General features: G+C 57.6%; 1 long non-coding RNA gene across 1 annotated transcript; it reads right to left on the reverse strand.

Moving 5' to 3' along the window:
* Positions 1-3,937: 3,937 nt before the first annotated feature.
* Positions 3,938-8,254, reverse strand: LOC116998954. The gene is made up of 3 exons (XR_004418497.1): positions 8,195-8,254; positions 6,044-6,160; positions 3,938-5,024 (listed from the first exon to the last, which is right to left on the reverse strand). It is a non-coding gene; the product is annotated as an uncharacterized LOC116998954 (long non-coding RNA).
* Positions 8,255-10,816: the final 2,562 nt, after the last annotated feature.

Raw genomic sequence — 10,816 nt, forward strand, 5'->3', positions numbered from 1 at the left:
CATGTAGCCGCTTGCAGGGCACAGAGCTGGAGCGCAGCGCTGAGGCTCCAGCAGCTCAGAGAGCCCTGCCCTGGGGCCAGCACCCCGCTTTGGGGGATGCTGGAGCCTGCAGGAGCTCCTGGGGCTGCCCTGGGAGCCAGCTCCCAGCTCCTCTCCGTGGCAGCAGCAAGGATTAAACCCACACTCTGCTCTTCAAACCCCTTTTGGCTCCTTTGCAGCCTGCACTTGGGGACATCAGAGCTCAGCGGCACGGGGGGGAATAGCAAGGCTTGCACGGCTCATGGAAGAAAGCTTGGCTGGCCACTCCACGAGAAGGCAGGAGAAAGCCCAGAAAGCAGTCACCAGGAAAGCAGAGGAAAGGCTGGAAAAGACTGAAATGGGACAAAGTTATCAGGCAGTTGTGACACGGACTGGGGGGGCTGTGGATGGACGTCACCCGCTGGGATGTTTGGGTACCGAGCTCTGGCACCAGCTGCACATGGGCAGGGAGGCTCCACCAGTCACACCTGGAGGCAAACTGACGCCATCAGGTGACTGATCAGCAGCAGCAGCGAGATAAAAAGATTAAACAGCTGAGTGAAGGAAATGGGAAATATTTTTGCTCCTGAACCAAACAGACATATTTCTACCGGTGTTGCTGCCACTGAGGCTGACCCCGAGGCCAGAGGGATGTCAGGGGTTAACAGCCACCCCTGCACAGCTGGAACAGAGGGGAGGATGTCTGGGGAGACCTAGGTGCTGGGATACAGGAGATGTGGTGGGAGACCAGAGCACTGGGAGGCAAGGGATGTTCTGGCAGGGAGATCAGAGCATTTGGAGGAGGGGCTGCACTGGGAGAGACCCATTTCCACAGTGAGGGTGAGATTTACAGCGACACAGGCTGTCCCACGGTGCTGGTGCGGAGCACCCCGCTCCAGTGCAGTCCCCAAAGCAGACCTGGTGTCCTTCTTGGGCCATGAGTGCTTCACCCTTGGGATGGGTCAGACATCCATAAGTCTGTTCTACCAGCAGCACCCTCACTTCGCCTGCGCTGGACTTGACGTTTGGCACGGGAGCTGCAGGCAGAGCCCGGGGCAGGGCGCGGGGAGCAGCGCTGAAGCCCAGCCCAGCTCTGGGGCTGCCCGGCCATGCGGAGCGACACATCTGGAGCAGCGACCCGGCAGGGAGCGGGATCCCGCCCGTGTCCGCTTTAATCCCGTTGCTAGGACACCCCGGGCGCAGAAATACAACACTTGTCGGATTAGAGTCTAGACGGGCTGACCTTTCCCTCCGCGGCCGAGGTGGAACCGGCCGAAAATCAGGCTCCGTTGGCTAAAAGGAGTAATTTTGTCGCTGTTTAGTTGTTTGGTTTTGTTTCAGATGGGAGTCAAGGAGGGAGGGGCATCGCTGTCCCCTGAAGAGTCATTTCACGACCTGCCGCCAGAGAGGGATGTGCAGGAGACAGCCCGGGCTTGCAACCTGCTGCCAAGCCTGGGCTTTGCCCGGCAACTCGGCTGACAAAAGAGCCTTTCAAGAGAGGGGACGATGTCAACTCCGCAATTAGCAGGGGAAAAGAAAAAAGAGCCGAAGGAAGATTATTACCTCCAGCAGCTGCCTCTTGGGGCCCCTCTCCAGTGGCTTCCTTAACTCTTTCGGCTGAGCCTAAGAAGGTGGGACAGGAACCACCAGTGTCAGCATCAGCCAGGGGCTGGCTGGAGTCGGGCTGGCAGCCCAGCCCTGAAGGATGCCATGAGGATTGCCGTCCCCCTGGCACCTAGAGGGAGACAGGCCCACCATCCTCCAGCTGAGAGGGAAGTGTCTGATGTCTCCATCTAGCCTCACACTGGGAGAATCCTGGTGGGACTGAACTCTGACCAAGAGCCCAGTACAGTGGCATGTTGGATGCCAGGACCCCTACACACCCTCCACCTTCACGGCCTGACATCATCATCTCCACACAAAAAGATGTGCCCAGAGCAGCTGCAGAACTAACAACCGCTTAATCAGAGCTGAGCTACCTGGGATAGTGGAAAGGGTCCCTGCCCATGGAAGGGGGTGGGATGAGATGGGCTTTGAGGTCCCTTCCAAGCCAAACCATTCAAAGAATCTACAGTAAAAGCCAAAAATCACAGGCATGCTGCTGCCACATGCCTCCCTCCACCCACAGTGCCAGGGGCTGGGACTTTCTCTCACCCCCAGTATCCGAGGGGACTTAGTGCCACCTGAAATCATTGCAGGTTTCTACTCCACCCACTCCCACCCATCAGTGTCCCCCTGAGCTCCAGCTCTCAGCACAACAGGGCACTTCTCCAGTTTTGGAACCCAGCTGGAGAGACGCCAGCATCAATGATAGGGCCACACAAGGTGTCCTGGGCCTCTGTGTCACCCACACGGTCCCAGAGTCCCCAGGATAAGGGTCCTGGCCCCACTGGAAAGCATTTTGGGCCCCCAGGGGAAGGACTAAGCTGTTCAGATGCCTTCCCACCACACTAAAGTGAGCACCACTAGTTTATCTGGGGGTATCAAAGCTTCTGTTTATCCAAAAGTCAGCAATCTCCAACTGAATTAAGTTAGACTAACGAGGAGGATGGAAAAGAATTGCTTTGATTACTGTGTTTCCCAGAGGGGGAAGGCAAGGGGCTAATTTAGGAGTTATAAACTCAGAGATAGCTTCAAGGACTATTGGGCTGTTGGAGATTTATGCCAGTGGTGACAGTGGGAAGAGGACGGGGATGGTGATGCTGGCTTCCAGGTGCCCCAGCTCCTATTCCCACCCTGGGCTGTTTGAGCAGCCTCCCACAGCCTGGAGACAGGGTCAGAGGAACAGCCAGATCTTGCAGTCCCCAGGGGAGGAGGAAACCAGCAGACTGAGCTTGGGAATAAAATAAAACTACAATAAAACCCGCTAATGACCAATTTCCATCTTAGAAAAGGGCTGGGAGACTATGCCAAAAAAAAGCAATAAAAATTCCACAAAAGCAACCTTTTTCAGACACAGGATGTTCTGGACCAGATGTTGCTTGCTGAGAAAGCCCCAGCGCCAGGGTTGCTGCTGCTGGTCAGAGCCAGGAGCACAGCAAGCCTCTGGAGCCTCGACCCTGGAGCAGCCCCAGCCCACAGCCCAAAGGGTGTCAGTGTCCTACCCCAGCACTCTTAGGAGCTTCAAAGCCACCCACCTGTGGTCAGTGAGAACCACCCCTTCACCCCTAAAGGGCTGATTAACCATGCTCACACCTTGAGGGTGTGGGGGTTTTTTGCCCTCGAGCCTGCTTCAAACTCTACATCTGTCTCTCCCAGCGACTCCAGGGCCCCTGTTAGCAGTACAAATTTCCAAACCATTTTCTTTAGCTCTTTGTTCTTCAATGGTGTCTTTAGCAATGAGTTCCCCAGGCTAACCAAGGCTGACACTAAAAGCCACACATGCTGCTACTATGTCTCTTCCTCTGTCCACAAAGTCAGGGACTTGGTCCCAATCCCCAGGATTTAAGGGGGTTTAGCACCAGCTGAAATCATTGCAGGTTTCCCCTGCACCACACCCCCCACCATCAGCAGGACAGGGCACACCCCCCAAGGGCTAAGCCAAAGGATGAGGGATGAGGCTGGAGGACAGGAGAGCCAAGGAGAGCACCCCACAGCTGGCAGGGAGGAAACTGGGATGTGGGGTGAGGTGGAGCCCAGCCATCACAGAACCTCACTGAGTAGTTTGGGTGGGAAGGGAGTCCTACCCCCTGGCATGGGCAGGGACACCTTCCACTGTTCCAGGGTGCTCTAAGCCCCCTCCAACCCGGCCTTGGACACTTCAGGGATCCAGGGGCAGCCACAGCTTCTCTGGGCACCCTGTGCCAGTGCCATGACACCTTCAGAGGGAAGAATTTCTTCCTAACATCCAAGACACTGCCTCCAGGCTGCACACTAAGAGAGATGCAGCACACTCCTGGAAAGGATTCCTCTCCACTGCTTTCCCAAATGTCATCAGATACACCAGAAGAATCGTTAGAATGTTTTATTAATCCCATACCTCTGGGCTGCTGATATACATCAATACTTAATCCCAGATGTCTCCTTCAGCACTTTGAACTCTCTACTGAAATGCCAGAATTAATTCTTTTCTTGGTAAACTATTAAGAGTTTGGGAAAAAAGACAGCATACTTGCTAGGATTGTTATTCCAGGGCTTAGAGTATCATTCCTAACAGTCACAGAAGGCCAGAGTGGTGCAGGAGACACACGGTGTCCCTGTCACAGAACATGGGGCGGGTTGGAAGGGACACCACACCTCGCCTTGTTCCACGCCCTGCCACAAGCAGGGACACCTTTCATTCTCCCAGAATGCTCCAACCCCCAGTGTCCAACCTGGCCTTGGATACTGCCAGGGCTCCAGGGGCAGCCACAGCTTCTCTGAGCACCCTGTGCCAGGGCCTCACTGGGAAGAATTCCTACCCAATATTCCACCCAACCTTCCCCTCTACCAGTGTGAAGCCATTTACCCTTGTCCTGTCACTGCAGGCTCACTTAAGAAGTCCCTCTCCCTCTTTTTTTATCAGAGGATGCAGCCTCCACATTCTCCTGCCTCCTTATAAAGAAGTGGTGACATTCCCCCCAAGAGCAAAGCCAGTTTCCCAGCAGCACAGTTTTTTCTGCTCAGGGATTTTTTTAAGCCAGGCAATGACGCTTGAAGAAGGATTGCAAAATGTTTTCTCCAAGGGCTCAGATTTGCTGTTTAACAGCACCCAAGTTTTGTCGCCATAAACACTGGAAGGAGAGGTTAGGCCAAAATAAATAGGGAGCAGTGTCACTGAGAGGCTGCTCTTCAGAGCAAAAGGAGCCTGCTTCTCCAGAAAATGGGAGTGTATGGGCAGGGTTTTCCAGTGGCCACAGGGAAGAGCAGCTCAGCTCTCCATCCCTCCAGGGACACGCAGCAGTAGGGAGGGAGCTCTCAGGCACTCATGGCCACGCTGGGCCAGCAGACACTGCATGGAAACCTAAAATCAAGGCAAGAGCTCTAGGAGAATGGATGCTGTGGATGCACCAAGTTCAGGTAGAGAGCTGGAGAAGTAATAGAAAAATTAAGATTAGTGCTTGAAAAGGTTGTGTGCTTTAATGAAAGCAAATTCTGGCCAGGGAGCACAGTCACTCTGCAGGAATAATACTCAGTCTCTTTTAAAACCTAATTGCCAGCCCCAAAGCACTATCCAAGCACAGGCACTTAATCCCTGCTGCCATCTCCTTGGAACAGGCAGGAGGGATGGCATCCACCTGCCAGGGTGATGGACCAGGAGCCTGGAGTGCTGCAGGGATATGCCCGCAGCCTCAGCTCCTTCCAGCTGCCGGCAGCCCGCAGCAGCTCCCCCTCCCCAGCAGCAGCTCCCACGGCACAGATAAGGTTTTGCAAACAGCAGTCCTGCCAGCTGATAAGGAGGTGAGGAGCCTCAGGAACTTCTGGAGCACAGCATCCTCCCCAGTTCCTCCAGCCCCTCCTGGGAACCTCAGCAGTCAAATGACGCTGTCAGAGCTGAGAGGTGACAACCATGTCCGAGCCAAACCCACGATGTTGGGTGCTGCACACAGCCAATTCCCACATGTCTTTGGAAGACACTCCTAAAATAATGCTAAGAAAGCTCTGATCCACCAGCCCCCAGGTGCTGACATCAGAGCAGTTGTGCCACAGGCTGTATATCGCTTTGCACAGCACCGCGTGCTTGTGAGGAATCCCAGCCAGCAGGACCCACGGCCCACTGGGGATGGAAATTATCAGGAATGAGCCTCTCCACCAGCAGCTCCAGCACCTGCTGTCCATAACAGTGGGAGGAGGTAGGCTGAATTCCCAGGTGCTGCTTGCACCCTCAGCAGCAGCACAGCAGAGAGCTAGGGCTGCTTTTGGGGCTCCTCCCAGCCTCAAACTGATGCACAGAAATTCAGTGTGAGGGCAGATCACAGAATCATGGAAGCATTACAGTTAGAAAAACCTTCAAGAACATCAGATCCAACCACTAAGCCAGCACAGCCAGGTCCACCATTAAACCATGTCCCCAAGAGCCACATCTACACATTTTTCAAACACTTACAGGCATGGTGATTCCATCACTTTCCTGGTCAGTCTGTTCCAATGCCTGGTTGCTTCTACCACCAGACTGGGGAGGGCTGATCACCCCTATCCAGGGGGCTGGCACAGGATTTCCCACCTGGGAAACAGACAGTGTCTGACCCAGCCCATACTTGGGGTCATTCGCAGCCCTACTTGTGATTCCCCCAACACCAGCCAGACCAGAGGCTTGGCAGCATCCCCACACTACTCCTCATGGCTAAGTGCCCTTCCTGAGGAATCCCAGAGATCCAGTGATAAGAGGCCAGCCCAGCTTGGGGCAGCTAAGCTCCCAAATTTGCAAGGTAGGCAGATAAACAGAAAGGTTATCTCCATGCCAGGACAGCCTTCGGAGCAAACATTCCCCAGAAGCCATCACAAAGGCAGGCTGGCAGAACAGGCCCTGCAGTCCTTGGACATTGAACCAAGGGAAGGGGGGGGCAGAATTAAAAAAGAAAAGGAGGAAAAAAAACCACACCAACGCGCTGAATTCCTTTAAAACCCGATCCGCAGCCTGCCTTTGGGAGGTGGCCAAGTCAGCTGGGTGAGACAAGCACCTCCCTGCCGGTGGTGACCGGCGCCAGCTGCGCTCCCCAGCTCTCATCCCCTCTGCATGCCCTGGCAAACCTCCTGGGGGCCCCCAGCGTGGCTGCTCGAAGCTGGGACATGCATCTGCAGCTCAGCAGAGGGTCCTGGCCAGCCCTGAGTGCCCAAGCATGCTGATGGAGAGAAGGTGGGAAGGGCATTTTGAGTACCTACTATTAAAGCAGCTCCCAGCCCTCCAGCTTGGCTCGTCAGCACTGGACAGTCTCCAGGGACCAAAAATAGCCAATTCAGGATTTCACATGGGAACGATGTTCCCATCTCTGCAGATCTCCAAGAGGAGCCTTGTTCCTGCGGTCCCTGGGGAGGCACCCATGCCATGGAAAGCAGCATCATAAATGCAGCCCGGGGCACTTGGAGAGCTTCTCCCTGTGTTCCCAGACATGATCTGGGAGTGCCAGGCATCCCCACTGCCCCAGCTGGCCTCCTTCCCTCCACAGCTGATCCCGCTGCCCACGGAGCAGTGCCAGAGCTGTTCCTAGATGACACAAACCCTTCCTCCACTGAATAATCCACTGGTTTCACGGCTGACTTCCAGCTCACCTGTACCTGGGGATACCACTAACAGAAACATCGTGCCCAGTCTGTGACAGCAGAGAGAGACACAAGTGATGCTTCACACCATGCTGACACAAGCCAAAGACAGCCAGACCAGTACACCAAAGAAAATCCACTCGACCCTGGTTTTTGGATTGTCACTTGCAGCTCAGCTGCTTTGGCAGTCGGGGTTCCTGGGATCCGGGTGGGGGCTCCCTGTGTCAGTCGTGGCTGTTCCCGCCTCCGGGCACTGGGCACGCATCCAGAGACCGGCTGCAAGGGGAGGAGGGCTTTCATCCCGCCTGGCAGCCGGCAGGAAGCTTCCCTGGTGGGGAGGTAAAGTTCACCAGAAAAACAGGCAGTGGGAGAACCGGCTCGTGTGCCTCGTGGGGAAAGAAGGGCTGGAGAGCTGAGTCAGCACTGAATTCCCCTCTCCCGGCGCACCAGCAGCTTGAGAAAGGGGATGTTACAGGGAGCCCCGAAGGCAGGGAAAAGCCCAGAAGGGTGTCGGAGGTGTTACATCCCCAGGACACACGCTCGAGGCTCCCGACCGCTCACAACACTTCCAAGGACGTGCAGCCATAGGGAGGACTCGTGGGCAAACCGCTAACGCACGGAGCACGGCCACCTTGGGGCAACGCCATCCCGCCTGTCCCACAGCCAGCACGGACCTGACCAACCGCTCTCCTCCCAGGGAACTGCAGCCAGGGATTTCCCCAGCATCTCTGGCCGCTGATGGAATGCAGCACACGGGATCCCCCGGGCTCAGCAGCCACGAGGGATGTGGCCATTGAAGGGATCACCCCCAGCTTCGGGAATCACGACCGGGGGCAGCATTTGGCCCGAGGGAAGACTCCAGCCCCATTCCTGCTGAGGAGAGCCTCCCAGGGGATGGGGACTTCAGGACAGGGAGGAGGTATGGGACCCTGGGTACGGCAGGCACCTCCCACCCCCACCGTCCCCCAAGCATCCCGCAGCATCCCGTGCACGTTACCGGGCTCCTGGGAAGCGACGGGGACCAGCAGGACAAAGAGCCCAAGTAGCAGCCGCGGCGGGGGGCACCTGCGAGAAGGGAAGGGGAGAGAGAGGGGTCACCCACCTTCCTGCCGAACGTGGGGCGCGCCCCAACCCCCAGCCCCACCCCGAGGTCCTCCCGCGGTCACAGCGGGGACCCCCAGCTCCGGCGACTCCAGGGTCCCGGTAACCCCAGCCCCGGTGCCCTCGTGTCCCTCCCGGCGCACAGGGATTCCCGCGCTACTCGTGCCCCCCGCCCCGGCGGTTTCCCAGTCCTGGTGCCCACTTTGCCCCATGTCCCCGCGGTACCAGTGACCTGGAACCCCAGGGGTCCTCCTACTCTCTCCCCGGCGCTCCCTCCCTCGTCCTGTCCCAGGGTCCCGGTGGCTCCGGCGCCGCCTCTCCAGGGCGGTTCCGTGCTTCCCGCACTACCTGTGCCCCCCCATCCCCGGTGGCTCCCGAGGCCCGGTGGCCCCCGCAGCCCCGGCGCTCACCTCGTGCACATGGTGCCCGCTCGCTGCCGGCGGCTCGGCTCGGCTCAGCTCAGCTCAGCTCGGCTCGGCTCGGAGCGGCGGGACCGCCAGGGCCGGGGGGCGGGGAGGGGTGGGGCGGCAGGGCCGGCCCGCCCCGGGCGGGTGAGCCGGTGCCGGGGCTCAGCCCGCCCCCAGCCCCCGGCACCGGGGCTCTCCTCTCACGGCTGTCTCCTGCAGCAGGGAGAGGGTCGGGGGCACTCCCGGGGGGTGGGTGAGCGGGAGAGGCACAGCTCTGCTCCCCGAGGAGCATGCCTCCCGAGGAGCATCCCTCCCCGAGGAGCATCCCACCTCTGCCCGGGGCGCCAGGGAGCACCCTCACCCCCAAAGGGCACCCACCGCCCGCAGGACCTGCCCTGGCACCTCCTGCTGCACCAAGCCCTGGGCTTCGGCTCGCAGGCCAGGTCTGGTCTTGAAGGAGAGACTGAATCAGCGAGCTGAGCTCATTCCCTCTCCCGGCACTTATCCTAGCCCCGGGGCACGGAGCGCGGCTGAGCGCTCCCAGCATGGCGCCCGCTGTTCTCCTTTCCTGGCCCTTCACTCGCCCTCACGATGTGCGTGGGGCTCGGCAACTCCACGGTCCTGCCCACTTCATGGTGCCGTGAACTCAGCCCAGCCTGGCAGGGTCCTGCACACCCTCCCGGGGCAGCTTTGGCTGCGGGCTGCAATACCAAAGCCAGGGCAGCAGTGCCCCGAACCTCACCCTGCCCGTGCCGGGGAAAGAGTTAATTTAAAGCTGGGGTTGCTGCCCACTTTCACTCCTCCCCATACCCCAGCTTTCATCTTCCTCCAGCCCCAGGATTATCCCAGCAGGATAATCCCCACAAAACCTGCTGCCACACCTTGCTTTGTCTTCCGCAGCATTTTAGTGCCCCGCGGCAGCAAAAAACTTCTGAAATCCAAACCCTGGAAGCTTCGAGGGGATGTAGAAGTGATTCACTAATGATGGCAGAGGCGTGTTTAGTCTAAGGCAGGGTTTGGATCTAGCAGGATAAACCACGACATCCAGCTGCTTGGCTCTGCGCTTGCACAGGGGCACGCTAGTGCTCTCCGAATTTTGGCTGTAAATCTTTAAACGGCACCAAAGGCAGGCAGCCCCTCAGCACAGCCTCAGTCTGGGGGCCATGAGTACACGCTTGTTTGGCTGCAGAATGTTTTCATGTGGTCAGGACTCTTAAATTTCTCAGCTGGATGCTGAGTGATTTACCAGCCCTTTTTTCTCCTGCAGCTGGATTCCTTCCATCCAGGTAGAGGTTGGAGTACCTGAGCTGCACAAAAGGCAACACGTGGCAGCCCTGAATCACCAGGCTGCCCTTCTGAGAAGGGATTTTGGAGGGGTGGATGGCCTGCAGGGCCTGGTCTGCATGGAGCAAGAGTGGGGAGAGTCCTGGGGCAAGGATAGTGCTTGGAAAAAAAAATCTTGAAAATGGAGAAGGATCCTGCCTGACAGCAGAGGCCTGTTTAAAGTGACCTGGCTTTATACGGGCTGGACCAGAGCGGGTGGATAAGTACTCTGCTGGGGTGGGAGAGTCTGTGGGCAGTTCTGGGAAGGCTGCTTGGGCTCCATGGGGGAATTCTGGCCCTTCTAACATTATCAGCGCTGCTGGGGCTGGGAGGTGCAAACACCTGGGGCTACACTGTCCGCCTGCCCGAACCTTCCCACACACAGAGCACAGCGATGTTATCGCTGCTGCAGGTGAATGCGGAGCTGGATTACATCCTGCATTTCCTCCTCGCTGCACCTCCAGACTCCGCCTAGCCTGACCATGCTTCTTGAAGCGCATCACCTTCTGCCATCCTCCTGCCTCGCCTGTGTCTCAGCCTTAGTGCTGTCCCCACTGCCACAGTGGGGCCGTGGTCCCCCCCAGCAGACCTCCATGCAAAGCCTGCCTGACATCAGAGCAGTTTCCCATTATAAAATCTCCTCCTGCTGAGCTTTAAAGTCCGAGAGCCACCGAGGACAGATAATGAGGCTCATCTTTTCCCAAGCAAACAAACACTGCCCGCTGCGGGAGGGGGGACACCCACGCTGACAGTGGAGGCAGCTCTTTCGAAAGCCGACCAAATAGAAA

The sequence above is a fragment of the Catharus ustulatus genome, chromosome 7 (assembly GCF_009819885.2).
Source record: "Catharus ustulatus isolate bCatUst1 chromosome 7, bCatUst1.pri.v2, whole genome shotgun sequence".
Taxonomy (NCBI): domain Eukaryota; kingdom Metazoa; phylum Chordata; class Aves; order Passeriformes; family Turdidae; genus Catharus; species Catharus ustulatus.